The sequence below is a fragment of the Cervus canadensis genome, chromosome 11 (genome assembly GCF_019320065.1).
Source record: "Cervus canadensis isolate Bull #8, Minnesota chromosome 11, ASM1932006v1, whole genome shotgun sequence".
NCBI classification, from domain to species: Eukaryota; Metazoa; Chordata; class Mammalia; order Artiodactyla; family Cervidae; genus Cervus; species Cervus canadensis.
The window spans coordinates 1,557,894-1,583,281 of record NC_057396.1 but is presented as its reverse complement, the minus strand read 5'-3'; positions in this window follow the sequence as shown (position 1 = coordinate 1,583,281).

Genomic DNA, 25,388 nt, shown 5'->3' with positions numbered 1-25,388 from the left:
GTTAGAAAAGAAGGGGTAGTCAAATATGGAAAATTTTGTTTTTGAATGGCAGTCTAGGGTGGAATGCCTAAGCATGTAAATATTGCCCTAATATCAATTAATTTATTGTTTCCTAAAATATTGCTTCGATATGTCAAAATTAAAATTTAGCAGCACATGTGCAGAGACATTACTTTGACAACAAAGGTCTGTCTAGTCAAGGCTATGTTTTTTCCAGTAGTCATGTATGAATGTGAGAATTGGACTATACAGAAAGCTGAATGCTGAAGAATTGATGCTTTTGAACTGTGGTGTTGGAGAAAACTCTTGAGAGTCCCTTGGACTGCAAGGAGATCCAACCAGTCCATCCTAAAGGAGGTCAGTCCTGGGTGTTCATTGGAAGGACTAATGTTGAAGCTGAAACTCCAGTACTTTGGCCACCTGATGCGAAGAGCTGGCTCTTGGAAAAGACCCTGATGCTGGGAAAGATTGAAGGCAGGAGAGGTTGGATGGTATCACCGACTCAATGGACCAACTCCAGGAGTTGGTGATTGACAGGGAAGCCTGACGTGCGGTCCATGGGGTCGCATGGACATGCCTGAGCTACTAAACTGAACTGAGCTGCACTAAATAAATAAATAATACATAACGAAAGCAGCATTTAATACAGCTGTTTTCTTTTTTGAAGAAATCAAACTTTTGGGCAAAATTCTGGATGTGACAAATAGCCCAAGCACTTCACTACCCTACCTTCCATTTTATTGATTGATTGATTTTTGTTAGTAGTTAATGTATAATAGCTTTACAATGTTGTATTAGTGTCTACTGCACAGCGAAATGAATCAGCCTTACATATACATATGTCACTTCCTTTTGGACTTCACTCCCATTTAGAACACTACAGTGCATTAAGTAGAGTTCCCATGTGTTATACAGTACATTCTCATCAATTGTCTATTTTATACAGAGTTTTAATAGTGGATGTGTCTCAATCTCAATCTCCCAATCCTCCCCACCCCGTCCCTTCTCCCCTTGGTATCCATACATTTGTTCTCCACATCTGTGTCTCTATTTCTCCTTTGCAAATAAGGTCATCTATACCATTTTTCTACATTCCACATATATGTGTTAATATACAATATTTGTTTATTGTAAATAAGTCTCTTACTGACTTATGTCATTCTGTATGACACTCTGTAGGTCCATCCACATCTCTACAAATGGCTCAATGCCATTCCTTTTTATGGCTGAGTAATATTCCAAAGTATATATGTATAATATCTTCTTTATCCATTCCTCTGTTGATGGATATTTAGATTGGTTCCATGTCTTAACTATATAGTGTTGCAATGAACATTGAGGTGCATGCATTTTTTTGAATTATTATTATTATTATTTGGTATATGCCCAGTAGTGGGATTGTTGGGTCATATGCTAGTTTTATTTTTAGTTGTTTTTTTTTTTTTTTAAAGGAATTTCCATAGTGTCCTCTATAGTGGCTATATCAATTTACATTCCCACCAACAGTTTAAGAAGATTCACTTTTCTCCATATTCTCTCAAATATAAATCGTTTGCAGATATTTTGATGATGGCCATTCTGATTGGTGTAAGGTGATACTTCATCATAGCTTTGATTTGCATTTCTCTAATGATTTTCAAGGGCTTCCTAGGTGGTTCAGTGGTGAAGAAACCACCTTCAATGTAAGAAACCAGAGTTCAATCCCTGTTCCAGGAAGATTCCCTGGAGAAGGAAATGGCAACCCACTCCAGTATTATTGCCTGGAGAATCCCATGGACAGAGGAGGCTTGCAGGCTACAGCCCATAGGTTCACAAAGAGTCAGACACAACAGAAGTGACTTAGCATGCTTCAGTTGTGTTATGATTTTCAATCATATGCCATGTAATGATTTTCAATAGTTGCTTCTCCAGAATGCAGAAATCATTTGAGAATCACCAAATACACCTCTAATCATAACCAGTGCTACTTTTCTGAGTATTATAGTCACTTTAAAATCACAATTATAAATCTCCATGAATGTTCAAGTGCTTCAGTTGTGTCCAACTCTTTGTGACATCATGGACTGTAGCCCACCAGGTTCCTCTATCCATGGGATTTCCCAGGCAAGAATATTGGAGTGGGTTGCCATTTCCTCCTCCCAGGTATCTTCCTGACCCAGGGAGTGAACCCGAGTCTTCTGTGACTCCTGAATTGTAGGCAAATTGTTTACTACTGAGTCACCATGGAAGCAAATCTGCATAAGTTGATTTTTATTTAAAATGCTTTTCATAACTTCAAATCTAAAAAATATTTAATTTGGTAATTTGAAAATTGTGCTAGTAAGACTTAAAATTAATATTTAAAAAATGAGAAACAATTGTAGGCTATTTATTAAGACAAGTTGAGTTGATAAAAGTTAATCCTGACATAAATTGAGAAGGTAGAAACAAATTCTGTAATTTTTTTAACAAGAAAAATTAAACATTTCTGAACCAGAGCCCCTGCAAAGAAAATGCCCATTTTAGGATTTCAGCAGATTTTAGAGCAAAGATAAATTGTGTCATCACTGAAAATGCATTCTGGTTAGACTGAATGAGAGATGATGGCTTCACAGTAAAGAAATAGCTGTCTTCTAAGACTTTTCTTTCATTCAAATTCTCTCTGTAAGATTGTTCTTATCTTATGTGGTCCTATTAGCTACACTGTTTTCATTTGGAATTTAATATTGAAACACTGAGGATGAAAAACTGTGAAGTCTTAACTAAACTTCCAAATCTAAATGTGCCTGGATTTTTCCTTTGACTTGAGTAAAATGGTGTATAATACCTACCTAGGTGGACCAGGCACAGCAGTCACTTTAGAAATGGATTTCTCTGTTCATTTCTCTCCATCTGCCTTCCCTGACCCACAACCTCAGTTACGTGCATGTATTTCTTACATTAAATATATGTTAGAAACTTCTTTCAATTAAGCAAAATTTCTATGTATTAATTATATTACTACATGAATATCAACCAATTACAATCATGATGAGTAAGAATGCAGACACAGGAGGCAGACTTTTCAAATCACAGCCTCACCATTTACAAGCTGTGTGAAATTAGGCAAGCTATTGACAGACACCCACTTCTGTCTCTATAAATGAAGTAAACATTAAAACCAATCTTAGTGTGTGTATGTGTATGTGAAGATGAAATAAATGAATATTTGTAAAGTATAGCAAGTGAATTTCCTGGGATAGCATTGTAAATGACCCATGTCTAAAGTCTTGTGATATTGTAACTTTCATTGTATTGATTATGTGAGTTATGCTAGAGAGTAAGTCATCATTAAATGTGTCAGAGCTTAAGTAAGTGCCTAATAAATATTTGGTAAAAAAAAAAAATAGGTAAAAGTGAATAAATACATAAATAAAGAAATAAACCCACCTATTTCTTGTTTGGGTAAGCTAGAATAGAAGAATTGAGTTAAATTACTTCTGACTGTAGAGTTACTCATTAGCTAGCTACAAATCGGCACAGGCCAACTACCTTTACAAGGATTAAATCAGATTCTGCTGCACCTGCTGAATTTCAACAGTCCCTGAAAGTAGTTCAGGACAGAGAGCAGAAATGAGGTGCTTTGGGAAAAACTGGCAGAATAGGTCTTCATATAGTTAGATATTTTCAGGGGTTACTTTTTTAAGCCCAATTCTTGTATCTCTTCGTATCTAGAAAAGTACTAAAATCCTTCATGGTGACGTCTGCTCCTCATGGCTAGCAGGAACCTTCACAAGACTAGCAGAAATCTTTGACAAAAAAAAAAAAAAAATGTGTTTGATTGCATGTATTCTCCTTTCATAAAAATTACATATATACTGAACTTTCCTCCTACATCTTTGGAGCAGTTTCTCAGAGCTCTCTGAAATGCTGTCTCCTGAGCTATAGTTCTCATTTTGCCACAAATTAAACTAACTCTTTATCTTCTTCTGAGACCTTGATAATATATATTTTCATAGGTGGTGAGGTAGTAGCATATAGAAATAAATTTTAAGAAAGTTTAAACCCCAGGCTATCTATAATTATGCTAAGTATAAATTATCTAATATTCCAATTAAAAGGTACAGATTGTCAGATAGTATAACAAAGCAAGACCTTACTATATGCTGTCTACAAGAAATCTACTTAGAATATAAAGATACCAAGAAATTAAATACAAAGATTAAAATAACAGCCAGGGAGAGGAAAATTTCCCGTTATCATTCTTGGATCTTATGGTGGTCTAATAAGTAAAGTGACATAATGCAGATTAACAGGAAAACACACACACACATTTCATTTGCACAGACAACTCAGATATAAAACCCAAAAAGTGACCAAAATAAAGTGCTTATATATCCTTTAGACAATAATAATAACAATAATAAATTAGTAAAGTATCAGAGGACGTTCAATTTTAAGGAATCCAATATGTTGTTTTCTTCCTTTGTGTGCCGTTTCTCAAGGACTCTCTGTTCTTATCAGTTCCTGGAAAACAGGAAAGAGCAGAGCTGCACTCAGTTCTCAGGACTGAGATCATGGGAAAGAACACCTGCTTGGATTCCCTTCAGTGACTCCCTTCAGTGACCTTTCAGGACTATCCATTTTGTGGCAACTGGTGGAATTTCATTCTTTTTAATGGCTGAGTAATCATTTTATTGATGATATATAAGCATGCATTTCTGTAAATAAAGTACCCTTGTTTCACTCGAGACTTGGGTCCCCTGCATCCTTCTCGTTGATGCCAGTCCCCAGGTCCTGGTCTATGAAGATTGTGACAGTTAAGAACTGACAAGATAAGGAAATTAGGTTTGGGTAGTAATTACTAAATTAAAAAAAAAGAAAGAATGAATAAGCAGAGTTTGCTTACACAGCCTGTCTCTGGTGGTAGGTCGTCTTTCTAACTCGGTCCAAGGGGGGATACATTTCACATGGGAGTTTATTTCCTGCTTTCAGAGGGACAAATAGGAGAGTCAGAGTGTCTGTTTTTTCACTGACTGCTACTTATACAACTTTAATTGAGGATATGCCACTTTAGCATATTTTGAGACAATATACCCTGAATTCCATCAATACTATGAAAACAAAGATTTGTAAAAATAGAGTTATTATGTTAATATTAGAAAAATTTGATCACAGAACAAGAAATATAACCAGTGAAAAGAAGGAAACTTCATAAAGGGGTCAACTTATCAAGAAGACATAAATTCTAAATGTGTATTGATCCAAAAACAGAGCTTCAAAATACATGAACCAAAATTTCATGAGAAGAGTATTAATCGAACCTTTAAATATCATTTGAATACTTTCTTCTCCATAATTATTAAACAAGTACACTGAAAAACTTTGGCCACCTCGTGCGAAGAGTTGACTCGTTGGAAAAGACCCTGATGCTGGGAGGGACTGGGGGCAGGAGGAGAAGGGGACCACAGAGGATGAAATGGCTGGATGGCATCACCGACTCGATGGGCATGAGTTTGAGTAGACTCTGGGAGCTGGTGATGGACAGGGAGGCCTGGCTGTGATTCATGGGGTCGCAAAGAGTCAGACACGACTGAGCGACTGAACTGAATTGAACTGATACAGAAAATCAGAAAGAATATTAAAAAAAAAAAAAAAAAAAAAAAAAAAACTTGAAAAATACTATCAACAAAATTGTATGTGTTTACACTTAGAGAACTCTACCCCCTAAAAATCACATTAAATATACATTCATTTCAAATAATGTGGAATATTAATCAAGATAAACCACATTCTGAATCACAAGGCAAATCATAATAAATTTAAATGAATAGGATTTACACAAATTATGTTCTCTAACCAAGTGAAAATTATACTGAAAGAATAAACTTAAAACCTGGAAAATCTCCAAATATTTGAAAAGTTATCAACACAACACTGATTAAAAATAGTCGATGCACTAAGGAAGAAATTATAAGTAAAACCAAAATATTCTAAAGCAAGTGAAAATCAAAACACAACATATCAATATTTGTGGGATGCAGCTAAGCAGTGGAAAAATTATAATTTTAAATACATATTTGGAAAAGAAGAAACATCTCATATTAATGATCTTATCTTCTACTTTAAGAAACTAGGGAGTAAAGAACAATTTAAACACAAAATAATCATGAAGAAAAAAGAAAGCATAATTTTTAAAACCCCAAAGAATGAAATAAAAGCAGTAACAATACAGCAAACCAATGAAATCATAAGCTCATTCTTTGCAAAAGGTATGAAAATTTTTAAACTCTAATCACACTGATAAAGACAATGAAGAAAGATGCTACAAATGAAAGATACTACAAACATCACTAAAGATCCCACAAGCAAAAAAATATTGTAACTTATTGTAAACAACTATATACTAATATGACAACAATGAAGGTAGTATATACAAATCACTTGCAAGATACAAATTACCAAATTATACACAAGAAAAAAGTATATAAATTAAATACCCTTTTAGCTATTAGACAAATTGGATCTATGTTTAAAATGATTTCCCAGTGAAAATTCTAGGCTGAGATGAGTTCAAGGTGAATTCTGCCAAACACTTATGAAAGGAATGATTATCAATTTTGCACAAATCTTCAGAAAATAGTCTCTTCATTTTATTTTATGAGGTCAGAAACATCTTGATATAAAATCCAAAGGTTTTACAAGAAAAGAAACCTATAAGCCAAAATCCCAATCCCTCCTTAGCTTAAATGCAAACATTCTCAACAAAATTTTAGAAAGTTCAATACAGCAATATATACAAAGAATACAGATGATTACCAAGTGTGGTTTATCCCAGCTTGTGTGGCTAGCTTGCCATTTGACAATTGATTAATATAATTCACCATATTAACACACCGAAAAGGAAAAAAAAAGAACTTATATTTATTTCAGTAGATATTAAAGATAATGTGGTAAAATTAATACCCATTTATTATTTTAAAAACAATCAACAAATAAAAAATATAAGGGAATTCCCTCAACCTAATCAAAAGCAGGTGTGAAAAATGTACAGCTAATATCATAATTACTTTTCAAAAACTGAATGCTATCCCCCAAGAATGAAAATAGTATAAGATGTCTGCTCACACCATTTTTATTATACTTTAAAATAGATAAAATATCTAATTCAATAAATAAACAAAATGGCAAGTAAAGAAGATAAAAGGCCTATATATTGTTGCTTTAATCACAGATATCTTGATTGTTTATGAAAGAATTCCTAACATATATACAAGAAAGCAACTAGAACTAACATATATGTTTAGAAGTAAATATACAAAATTCAACTGTGTTTCTATATCTGAACGAAGAATAAATGAAAATTGGAATTGAAAAAAATATTATTTTTGCTTGCAAATAAAGTTATGAAACATTTATGAGTGGATGAGAAACTAATCTGGCAAGACATTGAGACATTATTTATTGTTGAAATATTTTGGTCTTCACCAAATATAACTATGATTTTCTAACAGTAAATGTTCAAATATTGATTGAACATACAAAGACATTTCAGGAAACATGTCTTATCTGTTGATATTCAAAGAATTACCTCAGCATATTTGCTGGTTATGCTTCACCCATTCTAATCTAACAATAATTTAAATACAACAGCTACAAAGATCAGACTGAATATGGGAAATTTAAAAAAAAATGTATATTCAACAAGTCAATCAACCAGGTTGGTATGGACAGAAAGAAATAGAGAATTTCATAGAACACAATTAGTACCAAATTAAAGTGATAATTTAATGGTCAACTATTCTTCATGTTAGATATTTTATAAAAGAGCTCATTTTCCTAAACTAATGTTTTCTCTGACATTTAAGTTACTCCAATCTTCACACTGATTTCAAAGTGTTCCAGAGGTAATCATTACAGTAAAGTCAACAGTATGAAATATTAATATTCATTAAATGAACTGTACTACCAAACACTATGTGTATAAAGAATTGAGTAAAAAGAAGTTAATTCTTTATAAGATACTTGCATGTTTCCCATATACTCTGAACAAATTATATGTTGCAGTAATTTACATTATCATCAAACTGAAAGACATGTCTTATTCTGTAATTTAAGCAACTATAATCTTCAAGTTCTATATGCTGAGGATGTGAATTATATTTAAAATATGTCCAATGGAGCATGTGGAAAATTCTTAGGGAGATGAGAATACCAGACCACCTAGCCTGACTCCTGTGAAGCCTGTAAGCAGGTCAAGAAGGGAACATGGAACCGGACATGGAACAATGGACTGGATCCAAATTGAGCAAAGAGTACATCAAGGCTGTATATTTTCACCCTGCTTATTCAGCATCTGTGCAGAGCATGAGAAATGCCAGGCTGGAAGAAGCACAAGCTGGAATCAAGATTGCAGGGGGAAATATCAATAACCTCAGATATGCAGGTAATACCACCCTTATGGAAGAAAGCAAAGAAGAACTAAAGAGCCTCTTAGTGAAAGTGAAAGAGGAGAGTGAAAAACCTGGTTTAAAACTCAACATTCAAAAAACGAAGATCATGGCATCTGGTCCCATCACTTCATTGCAAATAGATGGGGAAACAAGGGAAACAAGACAAAATTTGTTTTGTTTTGTTTTTAGGCTCCAAAATCACTGCAGATGATGACTGAAGCCATGAAATTAAAAGATGCTTGCTCCTTGGAAGAAAAGCTATGACCAATCTAGATAGCATATTAAAAACCAGAGGCATTACTTGCCTGACAGAGGTTCATATATTCAAAGTTATGGTTTTATCAGTCATCATGTATGGATGTGAGAGTTGGACTATAAAGAAAGCTGTGCACCAAAGAATCGATGCTTTCAAACTGTGGTGTTGGAGAAGACTCTTGAGAGTCCCTTGAACTGCAAAGAGATCAAACCAGCCAATCCTAAAGGAACTCAATTCTGAATATGCATTGGAAGGATTGATGCTGAAGATGAAGCTCCAATACGTTGTCCACCTGCTGTGAAGAACTGGCTCATTGGAAAAGACCCTGATGCTGGGAAAGATTGAAGGCAGGAGGAGAAGGGGATGACAGAGGATGAGATGGATGGATGGCATCACTGACTTGATGCCATGGATATCAAGTTAGACATGAGTTTGAGCAAACTCCAGCAGATGGTGAAGGACAGGGAAGCCTGGCGTGCTACATTTCATGGAGTCACAAAAGGTTGGACATGACTGAGCAACTGAATAGAAACAAAAACAATGAAATATATGAAAGCGTCTATTGACAATATTTTTTAAAAATTTTATTACTTCAAAATACTTAAAATCAAAAGCAGGCTACTCATATATGGTTGAACAAGTGTGCTTTAAATAGTAAGGTCGTTATTTTCATTTGTCTTAGTGAATATCTAAGGATATTCTTAAGAGTAATGCTCATTCGAGATTAAATGCTAGAATGAACATTTAATAATGTTCATTATTAAATGATAAATGATCATTATATATTAAAATTTCCTAAGAAGTCTCTTAATTCTATAACATCATTTGACCAATGTTAGTATTCATTCTAACAGCCCTTCATCATCTCCTGGAGCTTGCTCAAGCTCATGCCCATGGAGTAGGTGATGTCATTAAACCTTTTCATCTTTTGTTGCACCTTTCTCCTCCTGCCTTCAATCTTTCCCAGGATCAGGATCTTTCCCAATGAGTTGGCTCTTATCAGGTGGACAAAGAATTGGAGCTTCAGCTTCAGTTCTTCCAATGAATACTCAGAGTTCATTTCCTTGAAGATTGGCTGGTTTGATGCTCTTGCTGTCTAAGGGACAGTCAGTAGTCTTCTCCAGCTCCACATTTATAAGTAATCAATTCTTAGGTGCTAAGCCCTTTTTGTTGTCCAGCTCTCACATCCATACATGATTACTGGAAAAACTGTAGCTTTGACTATATTGATCTTTGTAGGCAAAGTAATGTCTCTGTTTTTAATTTGTTGTCTATGTTTCTCATTGCTTTTCTTCCAAGGAGAAGGAGTATTTTAAATTTATGGTTGCAATTACCACCCACAGTGATTTTGGATCCCAAGAAAAGAAAGTCTGCCACTGTTTCCACTGGTTACCCATCAATAAGCCATGAAGTGATGGGACCAGATGTCATGGTCTTCATTTTTTTAACGTTGAATTTTAAGCCAGGTTTTTCATTCTCCTCTTTCACCTTCATCAAGAGCCTCTTCAGTTACTCTTCATTTTCTGTCATAAAGGTGGTGTCTTTTGCATATCTGAGGTGATTGATATTTATCCCATCAATCTTGATTCCAGCTTGCGCTTCATCAGGCCCAGTTTTTGCATGATGTACTCTGCATAAAAGTTAAATAAGCAGGGTGAAAATATAGTCTTGATGTACTTCTTTCAAAGATTTGAACCAGTGTGTTGTTACATGTCCAGTTCTAACTGTGCTTCTTGACCTGCATACTGGTTTGGCAGGAGGCAGGAAAAATGGCCTAGTATTCCCATCTACTTAGAACTTTCCAATTTGATGTGATCTGCAGAGTTAAGGGCTTTAGCACAGTCAATGAAGCAGAAGTAGATGGCTTTCTGGAACTCTCCTTTTCAATGATCCAGCAGATGTTGGCAATTTGATCTCTGGTTCCGCTACCTTTTCTAAATGCAGCTTGAACATCTGGAAGTTCTCAGTTCACGTGCTGTTGAAGCCTAGATTGAAAGATACTGAGAATCACTTTGCTAGCATGTGAAATGAGTGCAATTTTTTGGTGTTTGAACATTCGTTGGCATTGCTCTTCTTTGGGATTGGAATGAAAATTGACCTTTTCCAGTCCCATGCCCACTGCTGACTTTTCCAAATTTGCTGGCATGTTGACTGCAGCACTTTAACAGCATCATCTTTCAGGACTTGAAACAACTAAACTGGGATTCCATCACCTCCACTAGCTTTGTTTGTAGTGATGCTTCCCAAGGTTCACTTTACTTCACACTCCAAGATGTCTGGCTCTAGGTGAGTGATCACACTATCATGATTATCTGGGTCACTAAGATATTTTTATATAGTTCTTCTGTGTATTCTTGCCACTTCTTAATATTTTCTGCTTCTGTTAGGTCCATGCCTTTGTTTTTTTGTCCTTTATTGTCCTTTACTATTGTTTCTGTCCTTTATTCTGCCTGTCTTTGCATGAAATATTTCCTTGTCTCTAATTTTCTTGAAGAGATATCTAGTGTTTCCCAATCTATTGTTTTCCTCTATTTCTTTGCATTGTTCACTTAGGGAGGCTTTCTTATCTCTCTTTACTTTGTTTGGGACTCTGCATTCAAATGGGTATATTTTTCCTTTTTTCCTTTGCCTTCACTTCTCTTCTTTTCTCAGCTATTTGTAAGGCCTCTCAGACAACCATATTGCCTTTTTGCATTTCTTTTTCTAGGGGATGATTTTGATCACTATCTCCTGTACAATGTTACAAATCTCTGTTTATAATTTTTCAGGCACTCTATCAGATCTAATCCCTTGAATCATTTGTCACTTCCACTGTATAGTCATAGGGGATTTGATATAGATTATACTTGAATGGCGTAGCGGTTTTCCCTACATTCTTCAATTTAAGTCTGATTTGCCAGTGACGTGTTTGTGATCTGAGCCATAGTCATCTCTTGGTTTATTTATTTATTTATTTATTTATTTATTTATTGCTGACTATAGAGCTTCTCCATCTTTGACTGCAAAGAATATAACCAATCTGATTTCATCATTGACAATCTGGGAATGTCCATGTGTACAGTCATCTCATTTGTTGTTGGAAATATGTGTTTTCTAAGACCTTGGCATTCTTTTATTCTCTTGGCAAAATTGTTATCCTTTGCCCTGTTTCATTTTGTACTCTTAGGCCAAACTTGCCTGTTACTCCAATTATCTCTTGCCTTTTTTCTTTTGCATTCTAGTTCCCTAGATGAAAGGACATCTTTTCTTAGTGTCAGTTCTAGAAGGTCTTGTAGGTCTTCATATAACCATTCAGCTTCAACTTCTTCAACATTAATTGTTGGGACATAGACTAAGATTATTGTTATATTGAATGGTTTTCCTTGGAAATGAACCAAGATCATTCTGTCATTCTTGAGCTTGCCCCCAGGTACTGTATCCTACTCTTTTGTAGGATATGCTTAAAGGCAGAAAATGATAGGGATTAGTACATTGGGATGATTGGTTGATGCAAATCAGACAAATTCAATTATGTGGGACTTTTATGCCTTATCCAGGTGTGCTAGAGTCTAGGAAGCCAAGCTATAGCATGCATTTTTAAGTTAGATAAAAAGACTTGTTATTCTGACTTTATCTTCTAGATTATCTATGACACTAGGCAAGTAAACAAGCTTTGAACCTCAGCTTCTTCATCTATTAAAAGTTGATATTAATTTTGATCTCATATATCTGTGTGAGATATATTTACACTTACTTAGACTAGTTGCAAGGAAAGAGCAATATAGCCACGATGGTGTGTTTAGGATCTCTCTCCCCAAGGCCTCTCCTTTTTGCACCATGTTTTGTAAATAATGGTTATATCATATCTGAGATCACTTATAGCACTGCGCATGCACATCACAAGTTACCCACTTGGTCACGGGTTACTTTGTGCCTGTATGAGCTTCACCATGAAAACCCTGGCTGCTATGCCATCGGGGCTACATCACAGCAGCATCATGATTATGTTTTGTGAGGTTATGTCATGATTCATTATGTGCATCATTATGTCATGGCAGCTGCTATGGCTCCTGCATCAGCCAGGAGAGAGTCTGTATTATGAAGCTTGGAGAAGGGCTGTAGAGAGTGACAGAGGAATAATAGCAACCTGGACAGAATTGGGGGTTGGGTGGTGCTAGGATTGCGGGACCTGAATGTGCAGTAGAAGAAGGATACTGCTTGAGAGAGGGTATGGAAGGGAACCATAAGCTTTGGCTTATACATCAAAGTTCAATTATGTGAAAAAATGTTAAATCAATGTTGGATTGCTTTTGCTATAGGGAAGAGTCCAGGAATAAATAGAGGGATATAACAGTTAAGGGCACCAGAAAGCTGAGCCTGTGTATTTCTTTTTTTTCAGTAGGCAATGTAGAGCCACTGAAGTGCCTGAGTAGGTGAGTAACCTGACCACAACTGAGCCTCCAGATGAAATAATCAAGCAGCCACATCCTAAATAATATTGTGAGACAGAGAGATTAAAAGGTGTATTATATACATGACCTAAAAGTGTTAGTCTCTCAGTCATGTCCAACTCTTTGCCTCCCACGGACTGTAGCCTGCCAGCCTCCTCTGGCCATGGAATTATCCAGGCAAGAATACTGGAGCAGGTAGCCATTTCTTTCTTCAGAGGATCTTCCTGACTTAGGAATTGAACTCTAGTTTCTGGCATTGAAGGTGGATTCTTTACTGTCTGAGCCATCAGGGAAGTATATATGTGATTTTCTCCAGCATTTGGGCCTGCCTGAAACCGTACAGAGCCAGGATTTTATGCAATTTGTTTCTCTAAAAAAATTCTCAGTGTGTTACATAAGACTAACAAATATGATGTCCTCAAGCAGACATCTCAAAAAAAAAAAAAAGTGTAATATGGTATAGACTAGGGCAGGCAGTTAATTTTTGGACACATAGTTGAAAAAATTAGAGACAGAAGTGTAAGAGTTGCAGATAAAATTGAAAGCATACACTCAGACAGATTGAAAACAGCATTTAGCAGACTGTCCTAGCCCTACTAGGAAACAACACTGACAGACAGGCCAGGCCTGCTTTTGGCAGGCAATGACAAGTTGCTCTTTTGGAACACAAATTCAAACAGACAGTGAGAATATGTTGCAGTTCTAGAATGCTGAGAAAAATCTTACAATAGAATCTGTGGCCCCATCTGATGCCATGGAATGTCTGTATAGTTAGGAAAGACTGTTTTTCTATAGCCATCCGGGGTGGGGGGGGGGGGAAGGAGGACAAAATTATCCACATTATGCACCATTTTTTTAACTTGGAGGTATGTGTACATGGCTAGTTTCACCTGCCTGAGACAGTCTTTGACTCATTTCTGTTTCTAGTTTGGCATTTCCTTTACTTCATTACCTTTTTCCACACCTTAGGTTAACCATCTACCCAAAGAGACCAAGCAACCATCCTGTAAAATATTTTGCAGATTTTAATCAGGAAAGAGAGCAAAAAATAGGTGCCAATAAAGGCTCATATTTTATTTTCTGCTGTTTTTCATTGATCCTTATTTTGCATTTAATCCTACACGGTAAAAAGTATTCTATGCTCTAGGAAAATTGAGTTATATAGATCATAGTTTCAAGTTCATAAAGATGCATTGGTAAGTACAAGTTTTTAAAGATATGTTGGTAAGTTGCTTTAAAATTGGGAAAAAAAAAAAAAAAACCCAAGATGATACATTGAAAGACTTCTCTTATCTAATACAGATAGGTCAATAGATTAATTGATCAGTTCATAGATACAGATACAGGCATAGATATATTGATATGAATATAGATACAGATATAGATATTATTGGTCTTAACCATGTTTTAAGTTTATTAAACTCTTTACTGTACATTTTCCAAAATGTTGAAATAGATTATGGATCTCTTCTTTTCTTTTCTAACAGAACTTCAGAATTTAAAGGTAATGTAAGTTTTAAAGAGATGAACTAAAACAACAGTCAAAGTTCAAGAACTAAGAGAATATTTGCTCTACTTCTCATTTCCCTTCCTTAATCTCTCTAAGATGTATTTAGTAGAGTGAAGAGTCTAGATGAAATTTTCTGATCATGGTCATTTTGACTGCTGTGAGGTCATATTGTAGTTTTATTGTTGTAAATCCAAGTCATCGTAGTTTTGACTTGCATTTCTAATAATTAGTGATATTGCACATCTTTTCATGTAACTGTTGGCCATCTGTACATCTTCTTTGGGAAAATGTCTATATAGGTCTTCTGCATATTCTTGTGTTGAGTTGTTTGTTTTGATGATGCTGACCTTCATGTATTTGTAGATTTGGAGACTAATCCTTTATCTGTCATATAATTTGCAAATATTTTCTTCAAGTCTATGGGTTGACTTTTTGTTTTCTTTATTGTTTCCTATGCTATGCAAAATCTTTTGAGTTTAAGTAGGTCCCATTTGATTATTTTTATTTTCATTATTCTGAGAGATGGGTCAAAAAAGATATTGCTGTGATTTATGTCAGAAAGTATTCTGCCTATGTTTTCCTTTAAGAGTTTTACAGTGTTTGGCCTTGCATTTAGGTCTTTAACCCATTTTGAACTTATTTTTGCATAGTGTTAAAAAATCAGTTAATTTCATTTTTCAACATGTAACCATCCAGTTTTCCCAGCACCATTTATTAAAGACACTGTCTTTCCAATATTTTGTAGTCTTTCCCCTTTTGTCATAGATTATTTGACCATAGGTACATGGGTTTTTTTCTGGGTTTTCTATCTGGTTCCATTGATCTATATTTCTATTTGTATTCCAGGACCATATTGCTTTGATGACTATAGCTTTAGTTATAGTCTGAAATCAGGGAGCCTGATTCTTCCAGCTCCATTTTCCCTTCTCAAGATTGTGTTCACTATTTGTGGTCTTTTGTGTCTCTATACAAATTTATATATATATATTAGTTCTATTAAAAAATTATATAGGTAATTTGATAGGGATTACATTAAATCTTAGATTGCCTTGGGTAATATAGTCATTTTGACAATGTTGATTCTTCCAATCCACAAACAAAATGGTCATCATCAAAAAATTAACAAATAAAAATGTTGGAGAGTGTGTGGAGAAAAGGGGCTCCTCCTACCCTGTTAGTGAGAATGCAAATTGATACAGCCACTATGGATAACAGTATAAAACTTCCTTAAAAAATAAGGAAGTGGTGGTACATATACACAATGGAATATTATTCGGCTATAAAAAGGAATGCATCTGAGTCAGTTCTAATGAGGTAAATGAAACTGGAGCCTATTATACAAAGCGAAGTAAGTCAGAAAGAGAAACACCAACACTGTATGCAAATGCATATACATGGAATTTAGAAAGATGATAATGACAATCCTATATGCAAGGCAGCAAAAGAGACAGAGATGTAAAGAAAGACTTTTGGATTCTGTGGGAGAAGGCAAGGGTGGGATGATTTGAGAGGGTGGAATGATTTAATATACATTCAAAAATGTATATTACCATATGTAAAAAGATGACCAGTGCAATTTTGATGTATGAATCAGGGCATTCAAAGTTGGTGCTCTGGGAGAACCCAGAAGATGGGGTGGGAGGAAGGTGGAGTGGGGGTTCAGGATGGGGGGTGGGCATGCACCCATGGCTGATTCATGTAAATGTTTGGCATACACCATCACAATATTGTACAGTAATTATCTTCCAACTGAAGTAAACCAATTAATATTAAAAAAAAATAAAAAGACAAATAAAAATAGAACTATCATATGACCTGTAATCCCACATCTGGGCATATATCCAGCTAAAATCCTGCTCAAAACCGATACCTGCACCTCAATGTTTATTGTGGTCCCATTTACTACAGCCAAGACAAAGAAGCAACCTAAACATCCATCAACAGAGGAATGGATAAAGAGGATGCAGTACATATTCACAGCAACTAAAAAAAATGAAATAATGTCATTTGCAGCAAGATGGATGAATGTAGATGTTGTCATCCTGAATGAAGTAAGTCTGAGAAGCATAGCAAAAGGACTGTTGTATGAGGAGAAATATTGTATAACATTGCTGATATGTGGAATCTAAAAAATAATGATGCAAATGAATTTATTTACAAAATGGAAGGGGTTCCCTAGTAACTCAGCTGGTAAAGAATTTGCCTGCAATGCAGGAAACCTGAGCTCAATCACTGAGTTGAGAAGATCCCCTGGAGAAGGGAATGGATACCCACTCCAGTATTCTGGCCCAGAAAATTCCATGAACTGTAGAGTCCATGGGCTAACAAAGACTTGGGCACAACTGAGTGACTTTCACTCACAAATGGAAAGAGACTCACAGACTTAGAGAACTTGTTACTAGGGGAAATAATGGGGGAAGGGATAATTAAGGAGTTTGGGATGGACTGCTCTATTTAAAATGGATAACCACCAACAATCTATTTTATAGCACAGAGAACTCTGCTCAGTATTATGTAGAAGCCTGAATAGGAGGAATTTTGAGGGAGAATGGATACATATGTATCTTTGCTGTTCACCTGAAACTATCAAAACATTGCTAATTGGTTATATTCCAATATAAATAAAAAGTTTAAATTAAAAAAAATCTAAGAGGAAAAAATAGTGCTTCTTAGATGCTGACACTTTTACTCAAGTACCTGTCAAAGCTACAGGACTTTGAAAAAGTTATCTATCTATCTAGCTAAACATCAGTTCTTTCACCTATGAAATGAAGGTAATATTATTTACTTTGAATAGCTCTCTGAGGATTAAGTGAGATAGTTGTTATTTTCCTAATGATTTCTTTTCTTTCTTTCCTTGTTTATGAGAAATTTCACTTTGTTAATAACTTGCCATTTTACAAGTTTACAAAATTAACTATTTCTCTTTTTTTATATTTATTACAAATCTCTCCAGAAGAACATTCTTGACCTATTTTCTGGAACAGATATATAGCAGTACCAAACTAAAGCATAGCTAGGCTTCTCAGTAGCTAAAGAAGATTCAGAGGACCATCTTTCCACAGAGAGGTGGAAGATTCAGAAATAATAATAAAAAAGGCTATTCACTAATCAGAAGGGAGTCATTTTTAGTCTTACTTATGTCAATATACAGGCAAAATTATTTTATTCTTGGAAATTCCCTTTATTTTCCTTTGTTTGCTCTGAACTCCTACTTTATAACATTAATGTGTAATAATTTCAAATGTGCCACATAAAGCTTTTAACTTTGGCTCCAGTTCTTCCTTACATTCTGTATCAGTGCCTATTCAATTATGTCTATATGGATACCACCTCCTACCAGATAGATACTAAATTCTTTAAGGATAGAAACTTACATTTATTAATTAGTAAGTCAATATGTAAATAGAGTAGATCAAACTGGAAAATAGTTATACCACAGAAGCTCTCCCACAGGAGTGACATTTCTTAGCCACAGTCAGGTTCACAAACTTTGGGGTCAGGCGAAGGAAGTAGGAGCCCCTGGAGAGCCTGGCTTTGAAGATCAGTGGTGTTTGACCACAGTAATTCCACAAGACTGAGGGAAAGAAAATCTCCATTTTTGGAGGATCCACACAGGGTTTTGTGTGTACCAGGACCCAGGGAGAAAAAAAGTGATAACCTTATAAGACACTGAGCCAGACTCACCTATTAGTATTAGAGTGCCTCTTGCAGATACAGGCAATACCTTATGTGAAGGGGAGGACATAGGTGGTGGTAATTCTGGGAAGTACTCAGCTACATGAGTCTCTTAGAGTCTGCCATTTTCTCACCAAGACCTGGCCCCATCCAACAGCCTTTAGGTTCTAGTTCTGGGATGCCTTGAGCCTAAAAAAATCAACAGGATGGCAACAGAACCCCACCCATCAGCAGACAAGCTGCTTAAAGTCTTCCTGAGAATACAGTGGCCTAATAAATACATGTCCTGATACAACTCTCCCCAAAGGAAAGATACAATTCTACCTACCAGTGGGCAGGAACCAGTAATCCCTGCCCTAGGTCACTAGGAAGCCTGACCAAGTCTCTTAGATGTGCTTGACCAGACTAAGAAGACAACACAAGCAAGAACTACAACATTGCAGCCTGTGGAACAGAATCTGCAATTGCAGAAAGTGAGGCAAAATGAGACAGAAGAGGAATAGGTCCCAGACGAAGGAACGAGAAAACTGCAGCAGAAAAGCTAAGTGAGGTGGAAATAAGCAATGTACCTGAAAAAGAATTCAGAGTGATAATAGTAAAGATGATCCATGTATCCCTGTTAAGTTGCTTCAGTTGTGTCCAACTCTTTGTGACCCTATGGGCTATAGTCCTCCAGCCTCCTCTGTCCATGGGATTCTTCAGGCAAGAGTACTAGAGTGGGTTGCCAAGCCCTTCTCCAGTGGATCTTCCCAACCCAGTGATTGAACCTGCATCTCTTATGTCTCCTGCATTGGCAGATGGATTCCTTACCACAAGTAATACTGGGGAGAAGCCCCAATATCTAAGAAAAAAGAAAGGAGGCACTGATTGAGATATACAAAAATGTTTACTGAAGAACTAAAAAAAAGAGGTGAGCAATAAAATAATTAAAATGAAAAATATACTACAATGAATCAATAGCAGGTTAAATGAGGCAAAAGAATGAATAAGTGAGGTAGAAGACAAAATGATGGAAATCACTGCCATTGAACAAAATAGAGAAAAAGGTGAAAATCAATGAGTGCATCTGGATCATCAAAAAAGCAAGAAAGTTCCAGTGAAACATCTATTTCTGCTTTGTTGACTATGCCAAAGTCTTTGACTGTGTGGATCACAATAAACTGTGGAAAATTCTGAAAGAGATAGGAATACCAGACCACCTGACCTGCCACTTGACAAACCTGTATGCAAGTCAAGAAGAAACAGTTAGAACAGGACGTGAAACAATAGACTGGTTCCAAATAAGGAAAGGAGTACATCAAGTCTATGTATTGTCACCATGCTTATTTAACTTATATGCAGAGTACATCATGAGAAATGCTGGGCTGGAAGAAGCACAAGCTGGAATCAAGATTGCCAGGAGAAATATCAATAACTTCAGTTATGCAGATGACACCACCCTTACGTCAGAAAGTGAAGAAGAACTAATGAGCCTTTTGATGAAAGTGAAAGAGAAGAGTGAAAAAGTTGGCTTAAAGATCAACATTTGGAAAACTAAGATCATGGCATTCGGTCCCATCACTTCATGACAAATAGATGGAGAAACTGTGGCTGACTTCATTTTTGGGGCTCCCAAATTCCTGCAGATGGTGATTGCAGCCATGAAATTAAAAGACACTTACTCCTTGGAAAGAAAGTTTTGACCAACCTAGACAGCATATTAAAAAGCAGAGACATTACTTTGCTAACAAAGGTCCACCTAATCAAGGCTATGGTTTTTCCAGTGGTCATGTATGGATGTGAGAGTTGGACTGTGAAAAAAGTTGAGTGCCGAAGAATTGATGCTTTTGAACTGTGGTGTTGGAGAAGACTCTTGAGAGTCCCTTGGACTGCAAGGAGATCCAACCAGTCCATCCTAAAGGAGATCAGTCCTGGGTGTTCATTGGAAGGACTGATGCTGAAGCTGAAGCTCCAATACTTTGGCCACCTCATTCGAAGAGTTGACTCATTGGAAAAGACCCTGATTCTGGGAAAGATTGAGGGTAGGCGGAGAAAGGGACAACTGAGGATGAGATGGTTGGATGGCATCACTGACTCAATGCCACTGAACTGAACTGAACTGAACTGAACAGCCTAAGAGATCTCTGAGACAACATTAAATGCACTAACAATTTCATTATAGTGTTCACAGAAGGAGAAGAGGTAAAAAGAAAGAATATGAGAAATTTTTCAAAGAAATAATAGCTGAAAATTTCCCAAACATGGGAAAGGAAATGGTCACTCAAATCCAGGAAACACAGAGTCCCAGGCCAAGGAGGAAATGCTGAGACAGATAGTAATCAAACTGACAAAAATTAAAGAGAAAGAAAAAAATATTAAAATCAACAAGAAAAAAGCAGTTAATAGCATGCAAGGGAATCCCCATAAGGCTATCAGCTGATTTATCAGCAGAAACTCTGCAGACCAAAAGGGAGTGGCATGATATATTTAAAGTGACAAAAGGGGAAAACTTAAAACTAAGAGTACTCTACCCAGAGAGGCTACCATTCAAGTTAGACAGAAAAATACAAAGTGCTACAATCAAGCAAAGGCTAAGAGAATCCAGCACCACCAGACCAACTTTATGAAAAATGCTAAAAGATTTTTCTAATCATAAAAATGAAAAGAGGCCACAAAAGAAATTTAAAAGTTACAAATGAAAAAGTTCACCACTAAAGGATGATATACAATAAGTAAAGAAAAACATCTGCATGCAAATATGATATCAAAACTAGTGATTTTTAGGAAAAAAGAGCATAAAAGCAGAGTATTGGAATGGATTTGAAGATCAGCCTATCACACCTGTGGCTTACGATCTTCAAAAAGAAGTAAAAAATAAATAAATAAATAAAAGATTGACAACTTAAAACAATCTTATGTATATGTAGACTGCTATGTCAAAGTGTCATGCTAACTGCAAACTGAAAATCTACAATACATACACAAACAGACAGGAAAAAAAAAAAGAAAGAAAGAAAGAAACCTAGTCAGAACACCAGTTAGTCACTTAATTACAAAAGAGCAAAAGATGAAGAAGAAGAAAAAAAAGACAAAAACAAATCTAAAACAACTAAGTAGCCATTCCCTTCTCTAGGGGAATCATCCACATCTGAGTATTGAACCCATGTCTCCAGGATTGTGGGCAGATTCTTTGCCATCTGAGCCACCAGGGAAGCCCAATAAGAAAATACATATTAATAACTATCTTAAATGTAAACAGATTAATGTTCCAACATAAGACATAGAACAGGTTGAAAGGATACAAAAACAATACTTGTATATATGCATTCACAAGAGATCCACTTCAAATATGGGACACACACAAACTGAAAGTGAGGAGATAGAAAAAGGTATTCCATGGAAATGGAAAGGAAAACAAATCAGGCCTAGCAATATTAATATCAGACAAAATACAGTTTAAAATAAAGACTGTTACAAGAGACAAGGAAGGACTTTACATAATTCCAAGTGTTCATTGCTGGAAAGAGATATAACAATTTTAAATATGCATACATCATAGGGACACTTCAATATATAAGACAAATGCTAATAGCCATAAGAAATCGACAGTAACATAGTAATAGTGGAGGACTTTAATACCGCACTTTCATCAATGGACTGATCATCCATACAGAATATGAATAAGAAAACACAGATCTTGAATGACAAATTAGACCAGATCGACTTAATTGATATTTTTAGAGCATCCCGTCCAAAGCATCAGAATACACATTATTCTCAAGTGAACGTGGAGCATATTCCAAGGTTGATCCTATGCTGAGCCACAAAGCAAGGGTAGGTAAATTAAAAAAAGAAAAAAAAAAAAAGTAATATCAAACATCTTCTTCAACCACAATGCTATAGGATTAGAAATCAGTTATAAGAAAATAAAAGCTATTAAAAAAAAAGGCACACACAAATAGATGAAGACTAAACAATATGCTATGAACAGCCATTGAATCAGTAAAGAAATCAAAGACAAAATCAAGAATGACCTAGAGACAAATAAGAAAGAATGTAAGAGAATCCAAAACCTATGGGTCACACAGCAAAAGCAGTTCTAAGATAAAAGCTTACAGCAAAAAAAAAAAATCTTATCTTAGAAACAAGAAAAATTGCAAGTAAGCAACCTAAACTCTCACTGAAAGAAAATAGCGAAAGAGGAACACAAAAGCCTAAAAATAGTAGAAAGAAAAAAAAATCACAAAGATCAAAAGAGAAATGAATGAAATAGAAAGGAAGAAAACAACAAACAATGTTAAGGAAACTAAAAGTTATTTTTTTGAAAAAATAAGCAAAAATGATAAACCTTTAGCGATACTCATTAATAAAAATGAACAGGACTCAAATCAATAAAATTAGAGATGAAACAAGAGAATTTACAATGGACACCACAGAAATACAAAGGATCATAAGATTATGACATGCAATTATATGCCAACAAAATGGGCAACTGAGAAAAAAAAATGGACAAATTCTTAAAATGTATAATCTTCCAAGACTGAACCAAGAAGAAATATAAAATATGAACAGAACAATCACAAGTTTGCTGAAACTATGATTAAATAACTTCTAACAAGCAAAAGTCCAGGAGGACCAGATACCTTGACAGGTGAATACTATCAAACATTTAGAGAAGAGATCATATCTATCCTGAAATTATTCCAAAAATTGCAGAGGGAGGAACACTCACATACTCATTCTATGAAGCCACCATTACCCTGACACCAAAGTCAGACAAAGATATCACAAAAGAAGAAAACTACAGGACAATGTCCCTGATGAACATCAAAAATTCTCAATAAGATACTAACAATCTGAATCCAACAATACATCAAGATCATACAGTGTGATTAATTAGGATTTATCCCAGAATGAGAGTAGTTTTTAATATCCACAAATAAATCAGTGTAATAAACCATATCAACAAGCTGAAGAATAAAAACCTTATGATCATCCCAATTGATTCAGAAAAAGGTTTTGATGAAATTCAACACCAATTTATGATAAAAACTATCAAGTAAAAGGACAAACAGGAACATGCTTCAATAAATATAGGTCATATATAACATGCATACAGATAAGACTAGAAAGATATGTTAGAGAACAATCATGTTTACCATCACATCAACAAGAATACAACACATAGGAATAAACCTACCTAAGGAGACAAAAGACCTGTACTCTGAAAACTATGATTCTGATGAAGGAAATCAAAGATGACACAGCATATGGAAAGCATATGTATTTTTGGACTGGCAAATTCAATATTGTCAAAATGACTGTACAATCCAAACCAATCTATAGATTCAATTCAATCCCTATCAAATTACCAATAACATCTTTTTCACAAAACTCGAACAAAAAAATCTTAAAATTTGTATGATGATACAAAAGACCATGAATAGCCAAAACAATCTTAAGAAAGGAAAACGGAATTGGAGAATTCAGGATCCCTAACTTCAGGCTATACTACAAAACTATACTAATCAAAAAAGTATGGTACTGGCGCAAAAACAAAAATATAAAGCAGTGGAAAAGGATAGAACACCCAGAAATAAGCCCATGCACCATTTTCAATTAATCTATTATAAAGGAGGCAAGACCATACAATGAAGGAAAGACAGTCTATTCAATAAATTATGCTGGAAAAATTGGACATCTATATGTAAATGATAATAAGTTAAAACATTCTCTAATACCATACACTAAAATAAACTCAAAATGGGTTAAAGAGCTAAATGTAAGACCATATACCATGAAACTCTCAGAGGAAAACATAGGCAGGACACTGTCTGACATAAATTGAAGTAAATCTTTTTGGTCTTCTCTGATGGCTCAGCTGGTAAAGAATCTGCCTGTAACACAGGAAACACAGGAGATGCAGGTTCAATTTCTGGGTCAGGGAGATCTGCTGAAGGAGGGAATGACAACCCACTCCAGTATTCTTGCCTGAAAAATCCCATGTACAAAGGAGCCTGGCAGGCTACCATCCAAAAGGTCACAGAGAGTCAGACATGACTGAATAACCACACATGCACACACAAGTCTTATATCCTCCTCCTAGAGTAACGGAAATGAGCAAAAGTAAATAAATGGGACCTAATTAAACTCAAAAGCTTTTGCACAGTAAAGGAATCCATAAACAAAATGAAAAGACAGCTTACAGAATGAGAGGAAATATTTGTAAATGATACAACTGACAAGGGATTTGTCACCAAAATTTGAAAACATCTCATGTGCCCAGTGTTTATATATATGTATGTGTGTGTGTATATTTATATTTGTGCTATATATGTGTGCTATTTATCTGTCCATATAAAACCCTAATAAAACAGATGGGCAGAAGGCTTAAATAGATATTTCTTCAAAGAAGAACTATAGATCGCCAAGAGGCACCTGAAAATGTGCTCATATAACTAGCTATTAAAGACATGCAAATCAAAGCTCCAGTGGAATATTCTCACATAGCAGTCAGAATGGCCATTACCAAATAAATCTACAAAACAGTAAATGCTGGAGATGGTGTAAAGAGAACCATCCTATACTGTTGGCAGGAATGTGAATGAGAACAGATCCTTTTTTTTTTTTTTCCATTTATTTTTTATTAGGTGGAGGCTAATTACAATATTGTAGTGGTTTTTATCATACATTGACATGAATCAGCCATGGATTCACATGTATTCCCCATCCTGATCCCCCCTCTCACCTCCCTCTCCACCAGATCCCTCTGGGTCTTCCCAGTGCACCAGGCCCGAGCACTTGTCTCATGCATCCCACCTGGGCTGGTGATCTGTTTCACCCTAGATAATATACACGTTTTGATGCTGTTCTCTCAAAACATCCCACCCTCGCCTTCTCCCACAGAGTCCAAAATTCTGTTCTGTACATCTGTGTCTCTTTTTCTGTTTTACATATAGGGTTATTGTTACCATCTTTCTAAATTTCATATATATGCGTTAGTATACTGTATTGATTCTTTAAAAACTAAAAATAGTTACCACATGATCCAGCAATCCCACTCCTGAGCATGTATCTGTTGAAAAACATGATTCAAAAATATGCACTCACCCCAGTGTTCATTG